At 45.9% G+C, this 9,835-nt stretch overlaps 1 protein-coding gene across 1 annotated transcript in view; it reads left to right on the top strand.

Annotated features, from left to right (window-relative positions):
* Positions 1-9,835, top strand: part of Plaat5 (phospholipase A and acyltransferase 5) — a 28,100-nt gene that overhangs the window by 7,330 nt on the left and 10,935 nt on the right. The window lies entirely within an intron of this gene.

Here is a 9,835-nt window from a genome sequence, read left to right as displayed (position 1 = left end):
AAGCTTTTTATGATTGCTATTACGTAAACACCGAGGAGGATTCATCATAGGAGCTGGGCGGCTCTGCACTCTTTGACGTATATGTGTGTGCTATTCGTGCTTGCTTGTGTACACAGGAACACCGTCTTGCTCCAAGGACGGTGTCACTGCCGGCACTATACAGAAGTTCCTGTTCATGCTTTTTCCTACCAGGTTACTAACAGGAGGGCAGCCTATACACACAGGTATGTGGGCAAGGGTGACTTGTGTCCCAGCTGGGGTAGAACAAGGAGGTACAAGATTTCATCGTAGACCTCAGAATAAAAGAAATGCAGAGTTTAGAAGTTGTTTGTTTCTAGCATTTTCCCCCATTTAATATTTTGGGACCACAGTGGATGGCTATAGATAGTTGAAACCGCAGAAGGTAACGTGAGGACAAGAGAGGACTTCTCATATGCAAATTCCTTTGTGTCCCGTCAATGCTTCAGCCTCCAGGTTTTATTACTGAGGTGTCAACTTGGTTAGGGGGAGGGTGTGGAGCATCTTCCCATCATTCCCATAAATACACATGCACAAGTTTGGCCTCAGAGGGAATAAGAGGTTTTTCTGGAGTCAAGTATGTGATATCCTGGTATGGAAACACAGACTCAGGTTCCTCAAACACTGTGTTCTACTGAAGGAGGAAGAGCTTACATGAGGTTTTATTATTTGCCAAACAAAGAAAAGAATACATTTCCCAGATAGTGGTAGGGCCCTTGGGCAAGCAGTTACAGCAAAGCTGGGAACACTCTCCAACAGGTTTCAGATGCTATCTGGTGACAGTCTCAGCATTTGGATTGGGGAAGGCTAGTGTTCTATTAAGAGTACATCGTGAGATTTTGATAAAAGGATGTTCGGTCAGACACAGCGCTGGGCAGTGGATAGCTTTCAAAGGAACTGAAAATATCCCGAGATAATTTGACTCTAATTTACATTCTAAGGCCCCATAACCATGAAGTTTCCTCATTTGGCTTTACAGAATCCTTAACACAGATGCAACTTCCCTCCTCTCTCCCACACTCCCGCCCACATCCTCCATCTCTCTGTCTGTCTCTTTTGGAAGCTTCCTCTCACAGTCCTAAGTGATGATTTTCTTCTCTCAGGCACCCATAGCTGCTCTGGTGTCTGGTCACAGACCACTGAAGAGTCGGCGTGCCTTGCATTTGGCTCCTCTACAGTCGAAAGTGACACTCCTACTTTGTGGTCTGGCTCTCACCACCTGCCCCAGGCAGGGACAAACTTTCCACCTACATCCTTGCTCTATGCCTACTTGATTTATGGTGCTTTCAGGGTCTGGGCACCATACAGATGACTGATTTTTCTCTTTGGGTGCCTGTTTCTGGGAGAAGGGCCAGATCTGGGCTGCATCCTATAAAGGAAATAAACAGCAGATGGCTGAAGGGGCTTGAAAGTACAGTGGATTCCTGAGAGGGGTGGAGTCAAAGTCAGGGTAAGAAACTGAACACTGGAGTGTTGGTTGGTGTTGGAGGCTGCTGGAAGGTAGATGTGAGTTCCTGCTTTTCACAAAAAACTGGGGAATGAGAGAATACAGAGAGGGGATGATGGGACCTTGCATTCAGCGTGAATAACTCCAGATGACTCTCAAGTCTGTGTGAATGCCATTTAGTTTTCTACTTTGCTAGACTGTCCAGCGACAAATATGCAAATGAAAGCATCTCCCCCAAGCTCAAGCAAACTTCTTATTGGTTGATGGGCATGAGGGCTTCCTTGCCTGTATCTTATGTGTGCCACACGCATGCAGTGCCTGTCTAGGCCAGAGGAGTATGTTAGACACCGTGAACTGGAGCTGCAGGTAGTTGTAAGCTGCCACGGGAATGCTGGGAACCAAGCCTGGGTCTTCTGGAAGGATAGGGAGTGCGCTGAACCACCAAACTGTGCTCTTGACATCTGGGCATCTGTTCCAGGAAAGGTCTTTTGGGATCCTTACTGCTTGCTGCCATGGTATTATGTCACCAATGCAAATGCAACAGTCTGGTTGCCTGGAAAGTTGTGGTGTTTTTGTCGGCAGGGAAGTGGGTTCCTAGAGAGAGCATCTGTGGCACCCACTGGCTCAATAGTCTGGATAAAGGAGAGGGGAAGTGTCATTGGGCGGGACTCTCAGATCCTCAGGTCTGCTTGGGTATAGTGATACTGAGCCGGTGGGTGGTTCAGAGGTGATACCATAGCTTACCTGGGGAGGTGCTGTGGACAGACTCAGAAAAACCTGCCCCACACCACCGTCATCAGCCTCCTACCTGATCAGGGCCAGAGACAGCAGAGGTTGATTGTGTTGGCCTCCCATGCCTGTCTTTATGTATGTGCTCGTTCCTCATCTGTTGGTGACATGGTGGCCTCTTCCCTCTGTTCTCCTTTTGTTACTCCCTCCTCTCCCATCCCCTTCTTCCACTTCTTCCCCTTCTCCTTCCTCTTTCCTGTACAGTGCCAAGACTTAGATTTAATGGCCTTTAGGCTGTGTTATCAATGAAAATGGGCTCAAAGTGTCTTCTGTATTACACACACACACACACACACACACACACACACACACACAAACACACGGGCATGGCCTTAGCTTAGTATATATATATATATGTCCACTCAAGTACATTGCATCCAATAAGTTCTCCTCTTATTTATGTGTAAAGCGAAAAATAGAAAATCCATGAGTTAAAATCTTGTATAGGATTAAAAGCAATTCAACTCTTCACCTGCATATGTATGTGAAAGTTTTGAACTTGTGTTGATTTTTTTTAAAGATGAATATACAAATATTAGAAATCTATACTCCTTACTTACATTTAAAAACACCGTAGACTGGGCTGGAAAGATGGCTCAGGGGTTGAGAACACTTGCTCTTATAGAGGACCCAGGTTCATTTTCCAGAGCCCATACTAGGTGACTCACAACTGCCTGTAACACTCTAGTTGCGGGAGACCCAGATCCCTCTTCTGGCCTCTCCACAACTCCGGATCATCTTGTACATGCTGTTCTCACAGCCCGTCACTCTTATTCACTCCTCATGCTCCTCACTTCATGCCCCCTTGCTCCCTTTGTATACCACACCCTCCTGAGCTTTAGGAAGGGCTTACATCTGCACATCTCTCTTTCTGTCCTAGAACCAAGGAAAATGAAATCCATTTATGTGTGCGGTTTATTATATTTTTTATTTTTGAGATTATAATATCATCGCATCATTTCCTCCTTCTCTTTCCTCCCTTAAGCTCTTCCATGTACTGCTCCTGCTCTTTCAAACTCATGGCCTCTTTTTCTTTAATTCTTGTTATAGAGATGTATAGATATTCATTCATAAATATATAAACACAATCTGCTTAGTCTGTATAATGTTACTGGTATGTACGTTTTCAGGGCTGACCATTTGGTACTGCATAGCGAATTCTCTTGGGTGCTCTTCCCTGGGGAAGATGTGTTCTCTCTGTCGCCACATTCCTCAGTTGCTGTAGTTCTTTGTCTGGGCTGAGGTTTCCGCATTAGTTTGTCTGTTGCTGCCCTCTTTGCTCAGGTACTGTTTAAGCAGCCGTGTTGGTGAGACTTTATGATTTGTAGATTTGTCTGTTGGGACAGGACTCTACAGCTCTACATTTCAATCAGTTGTGGTTTCCTTCTGTTGAAAAGATAACTTTCCTCAGTGAGGGATGAGAACACTTATCTGTGGGTATAATTATATTTAGAATGTGGTTAGTGATTATACTGGTTTAGCAAATTGGCAGTTGTAGGGTGCATTGAAGATTTGACTTGAAAGCCTCCTCCCTGAAAAGGATTGTTTTTTATGGTCCCAGAAGGCACCACACAAGCTTTTAAATGAGGGAAGCCACCAGCAGTCCTAATCAGCTGTGATGCCTATGAGCCATGGTAATGTGCATCATATGATAATCCTAGGGGTCTAATAGTGGCTGGCACACATACCTTAGAGGTAACTATCAACTCTTGTTGTAGGAAGAGGCAGCTTGTTTGTTCCCGGCTGCTCAGCCCCAAAATCACCACACAGAAACTGTATTAATTAAATCACTGCTTGGCCCATTAGCTCTAGCTTCTTATTGGTTAACTCTTACATCTTAATTTAACCCATTTCTAGTAATCTGTGAATTGCCACGTGGCTATCGCTAACTGGGTAAAGTTCCATCCGGCTCCAGTGGGGCTACACAACTTCTCTCTGGCTCTGCCTCCTTTATCCCAGCATTCAGTTTAGTTTTCCCTGCCTAGCTCTGCTCTACCCTATCACAGGTCCAAAACAACTTCGTTATTAACTAATGGTATTCACAGTATACAGAGGGGAATCCCACATCAAACTCTGTAATTGGACTTAAGGGGAGGTCATGGATCTTGAAATCCATTTTTATGGGATCTTTTTAAAAATTTTTCCCCTTTTATTAAAAATAGATTCTTTTCTCATATACTCTATTCTGATTACAATTTTCCTTCCCTCTGCTCCTCCCAGTTCCTTTCCACCTTCCCTCCCATCTGGATCCACTCCCTTTTGGTCTCTCATTAGAAAAGAACAGTCTTCTAAGGGATAATAACAAAATATAACAGAATAAAATATAGTAAGATAAAACAAATCCCCCAAACCTATCACATGGAAAGTTGGACAAGTCAAACCAACAAAAGGAAAACAACTGCAAGAGAAGGCACGGAAGCAGAGACCCATTTTTTCCCACACTCAGGAGGCCAATAAAAACACTAAACCGAAAGCAATAATACACACGCAGAGGAAGAACCTGTTCCGCATGCTGGAATGTGGAATGTTCCAGCCTTGATGCAGGGGAGGAGCTTGGTCCTGCCTCAGCTTGGTGTGCCATGCTTTGTAGATACCCATGGGAGGACTGCCTTTCTGAACACACACACACACACACACACACACACACACACACACACACACACACACACACACACGACCTGGTTGGTGCAGGCCTGTTTGTTGTTGGCCCTGTGCTGGCTGCTTCAGTCTCTGAGTTCATATGATCTTTGCTCAGCTGATTTAGAGGGCCTTGTTTTCCTGTTGTCTTCCATACCCTCTGGCTCTTACCTGCTTTCTAACTCTTTCACGAGGTTCCCTGAGCTCGGAGGGGAGGAATTTGATGGAGACCTTGAAATCCATTTTTAAGTTTACTACCGAGTCGGCTTTCTGGATTTGAAGCCTGGTTCGGGCCGCCCTCTAGTGGCCAGTCACTTGTCATAGCGTTTCCTCTTCAGTCAGAAAAGGAGAGCTGGCTCTGTTAGGAACTGTAGCACGATTAATAAAAACCCAGAGACAGATATTGGGGTTCAGCCTGAAGGTCAGAAAAGCAAGTCATCCAGCCACCCACTGGCTCTTTCCTCTACCACAGAATGAGACTGTGTCCTAGAGCTTTTTCCTTTCGTCTTATGTTCCTCTCTAGGGCTGGGATTAAAGGCCTGTACCACTACCTCCCACCTCCCACCGTGTCTCTGGCAAACTAGTGTGGCCACTGGGATTAAAGGTGTGTGTTACCACTGCCTGGTCTATAGGCCAGCTTTAGTTACTAAAATACAAATGAAATATCCTTTTAAGGAACTGACTGGCATAGACTGTCTGGGACTTGCTAGCTCTTTGTATTCTTTGGCTTCCGTTCCTTTGGTGAAGTATTGTGGTATAGCCCGTGTGCCTTGTGCTGGAAAAAGGAATTCTTCCAGTGAGTGGGGTTTGTGGGACAGATGCCCAGGTCTCGGCTCATCCTCTTCCTACAAAGCCAAAGCTTGGAGGAACTGCCCAGATGGTGTGTTAAAGGCCCTGAAAATCTGACTGAAAGCTTGCAACACACTGTGGGCATTTCTTTTTAATGAAAAAAGTCATTGATTTTATTTTATGTGTATGGTTGTTTTGCCTGCTTGTAAGTCTATGTACCTTCCTGGTATTTGAGGTCAGAAGAGGGCACTGGATCTCCTGAAACTGGAGTTATGGATGGTCGTGAGTATCTGTGTGGGTGCTGGGAGTTGAAGCTGGGTTCTCCGCAAGCACAAGTGCTCTTACTGCTGAGAATCTCTCCAGCCCTGTGAACAAAGTATATTTAATAAAAGATGTTATTTTTATGTATATGATTGTCTGCATGTGTGTCTATGCCCTCGTAAGTGCTTCATGCCCAGGGATGCCAGAAGAGGGAGCTGGAGTTATAGACAGTTGTGGGCCACCATGTGGATGCTGGGAACTGAACCTGGATCTTTGGAAGAGCACTGAGTGCTCTTAATTGCTGAGCCATCTCTCCAGCTCTCACACTGAGGAATATGAAAATTCAGGATGGACTCTGGATCTTGGACCCTCTGAAAGGACAATGAAGTCTGTTGTGCTTCAGAGTGCCCTGGCTGGCTGGGGTCACTAGAGGGTCTGTTGACCGTGGCAGCAGAGGGAGCACAATGTGGGCGATTCTGTTGCCAGTGGTGCTGCCGAAGGCAATGGTTATTTCAGTGGCACAGAAGCACGGCCCAGGGTTACAGTACTGACTGGGGTAAGCAGTAGCCAAACTAACCAACCAGAACTGTACTGTGAGGGATAGCTGAAGAGGACCTTGAGAAGGCCACATCTCAGCTGCCCTGGAAGGTGTGTGCAAGGCTGGCCACGCATTCGGGGGGACCCAGGACCCTGGTGAGTCTGTTGCTGCTGAGTAAACAGAGTACAGAAGGCAGAAGCTGACATAGACTTAAGCACTTCTGTAACTTTGAGTGAATTCTCCAAGTCATGCGGAGACACATCCAGAAGACAAAGCTTTTCTGGCTTAAGGTGTGGCCACAGCCATGGGTGGACCATTGGGTGATGCTGAGCTCAGAAGTCAGGCCTAACAGAAACAAGATGCTGGGGAGAAGAAGCCTTAAGTAGATACAGAAATGGTCTGTGTGGGTCACTAGACAATCAGTAACAGCCTATAGCCCTAGGTGAGGAGGAGAATCAGAATCCAGAAAAGGGAAAATGGGTGTCACTAAAAATCATCGTGTGAAGTGAAACAAGCCAGACTTAGAAAGATGAATCCTGTACCACATTTCATGTGCAAAACCTAGATTTAAAACTCTGTGTGAGTGTGTTTGTGTGTGCATGCACGCGCACGTGTAAGAGATCTTAAGAGGAGACGAGGACAATAAATACATGCATGAAAAAGCAGAAGTTGGGACTGACTTAGTGGAAGGAAGAGACCCAGCCTGGGGGCAGGAGAGGACTGGGCAAAAGGGACAAATGAGAATAGATGTATGAAGTGTCAGATACCCTGGAATCGGGGTTGCAGTTGGGAGTCACCTGATGTGGGTGCTGGGAACCAAATCCAGGTCCTCTGCTAGAGCAGATGGCTGAGCATCTTTCCAGCACCTCTGTCTGAATTCTTGTTCTGTTAAAGCAGTGGTTGAGAAACTTATATATTTGTGATAAGGAGCATGTTGAATTATTGTGGGTTGATAAATACCAGGCTAGCTGCAAGATAGACCAATTATATTTTCCTTTATTATATGGGGTGAACTCACGAAACAGGAATGAGAAGTCCAAGCTCAGCTGTGTAGCGTGGGAACCACAGAGAGAGACACAGAGAGTGAACCCTGGGTTGCCAGGTGCTTTTCTTCAGGTCCCAGAAAGCCACACCCTAACTTGGTCCCACCCCTTAAAGTTCATTGGCTGACAGAGATTTCCCATCACCTTTCCCTTTTGTCTAAATAAGAGAGTTCCAAACCCAACACAAAACTATATACATTAGGAACAGATATCAAGTATAAAATTAGGGTTACAGCCAACATAAACAATATTAAGCAAGGAACATATGCTAAATGTTTAATAAACATTCTATTCTAAAGAGTCTAAGTCTTGTAGGAAATGGCTTGGCTAAATCATAAGAGGAAGGTAACTAGGACTATTTAATCTCCAACCCCATTGAAGGCCTGGGAAGGGATATAGTATTACTTGAGTAAGCAGGAAGTGCAATCAAGCAGCTTTCAAAGTAAGCAATAGATGACAGAGACAACTGGCTACCTGAGCAATCACCCAAAGTCTCGTTTGCAATGTTGAAGCAACCAACTTTGGCTAGGGCCTAGTGTAACTGACAGACCATTTTCAGAGGCAGAAAAATTTTCAGAACCGTCTTACCCTGTCTTGGAAAGGTTTGGCAGTCCTTTTCCTTTGTCCTGCTTGTCCAGTCCGGACACCATGTACTTTGTCAGTGATTGATGCATGGGCAGTTCCCTGCCCAAAGGCCAATTGTGCCAAGAGGAAAACAGATTCCAAGTGGAGTGTCTTCGGTGCTCAATATTCTCTCGGGAATATTTCGGGGCTGAGCAGCTGGGAACAAACAGGCAGCCTCCTACAACAGGAGCTCTGTAATGCAAGGTGGACAGGAACATCTGGTAGCTCACACCTCTCTTGACTCTGACTAGGAACATCCGGGAGCTCACACCTCTCTTGACTCTGACTAGGAACATCCAGGAGTTCACACCTCTCTTGACTCTGACTTCCTATCTGGGCAGCAGTGAGCAAGCCCCTCTCCCAGGACCACTCCCTGATACACTTAGGGGATAGGGAGGCCGTCCAGGAAAAAGAGCTTAGGTTAGAAATCTTGTGTTGAAGTAGACATCAATCTGCTTACAGGGAAGGGCAGTTCAGGCACCCTCTCCACTATTGCTCAGATTCTTAGCTGCGCTCATCCTGATGGATTCCTGGGGATTTCCCGGGTGCCAAGTTTCTTGCTAACCCCATAATGGCTCCCTCTATCAAGATATCTCTTTCCTTGCTCCCCCTCTCTGTCCTTCCCCCAACTCGACCTTCCTGATCCCTCATATTCTCTCCTTTCCTCCTCCCCTTCTTTTTTCTGTTCCCCCTCCCCCCATGTTCCCAGTTTACTCAGGGGATCTTGTCTATTTCTCCTTTCTAGGGGGATCCATATATGTATCTCTTAGGGTCCCTGTTTCCTGGCTTCTCTGGGGTTGTGGACTGTAGGCTGGTTACCTGTCATCATAGAACCTTCATCCAATAACTCATGGAAGCAGATGCAGAGATCCATAGCTAAGCACTGGGCCAAGCTCCTAGAGTTCAGTCACAGAGAGCGAGGAGCGATATTATGAGCAAAGGTGTCAAGATCATGATGGGGAAACCCACAGAAACAGATGTCCCGAGCTCACTGACTCTGGACTGAAGGCTGGGGAGCCTGCTTGGGACTGAATTAGGCCCTCTGAATGTTTTGTGACAGTTGTGTGACTTGGGAAGTTTGTGGGGCCTCTGGTCGTGGAACCAACATTTATCCCTAGTGTTCAAACTGGCTTTTCAGAGCCCATTCCCTATGGAGGGATACCTTGCTCAGCCTAGATACAGAGAGGAGGGCCTTGGTCCTTCCTCAAGTGACTTTGTTGCCATAGGAGGCCTTACCCTCTCTGAGGAATGGATGGGAGTAGGGTAGGAAGAAGGTGGAGGGAGCGGGAGGAGGGGAGAGAGAGGAAACTGGGATTGATATGTAAAATAAAAAAGATTGTTTCTTTAAAAGAAATCTTATGTTTAAGAGCTTGTTACTGGAATAGAAAGGATAAAGGAATTTTGGTGATTGCAGGAAATCAATTACTGGGGAAGCTTACTGGGCACACATTGGGGTACATGTGTGTTATGTATACATGGAACCGCAGGTATTTGTGTAATGTCAGCAGGCACACATATGCTGCATGCATGTGTGCATATACGCACGCACACATGTACATACACACGCGCGTGCACACACACTCGTATTCACTCATCTGCCCAATTGCCCTTCACTTTCCTTTGCACATTTCCCCAGACACACCAGTGAACATCCTTAATATTTCTCTGCCTCCACTGTAATGAACTGTT

Source organism: Microtus oregoni, unplaced genomic scaffold (assembly GCF_018167655.1).
Source record: "Microtus oregoni isolate MIOR12 unplaced genomic scaffold, Mior012 000012F_ref0000307, whole genome shotgun sequence".
Lineage (NCBI taxonomy): Eukaryota > Metazoa > Chordata > Mammalia > Rodentia > Cricetidae > Microtus > Microtus oregoni.
This window is presented reverse-complemented; position numbering and strand designations above follow the sequence as displayed.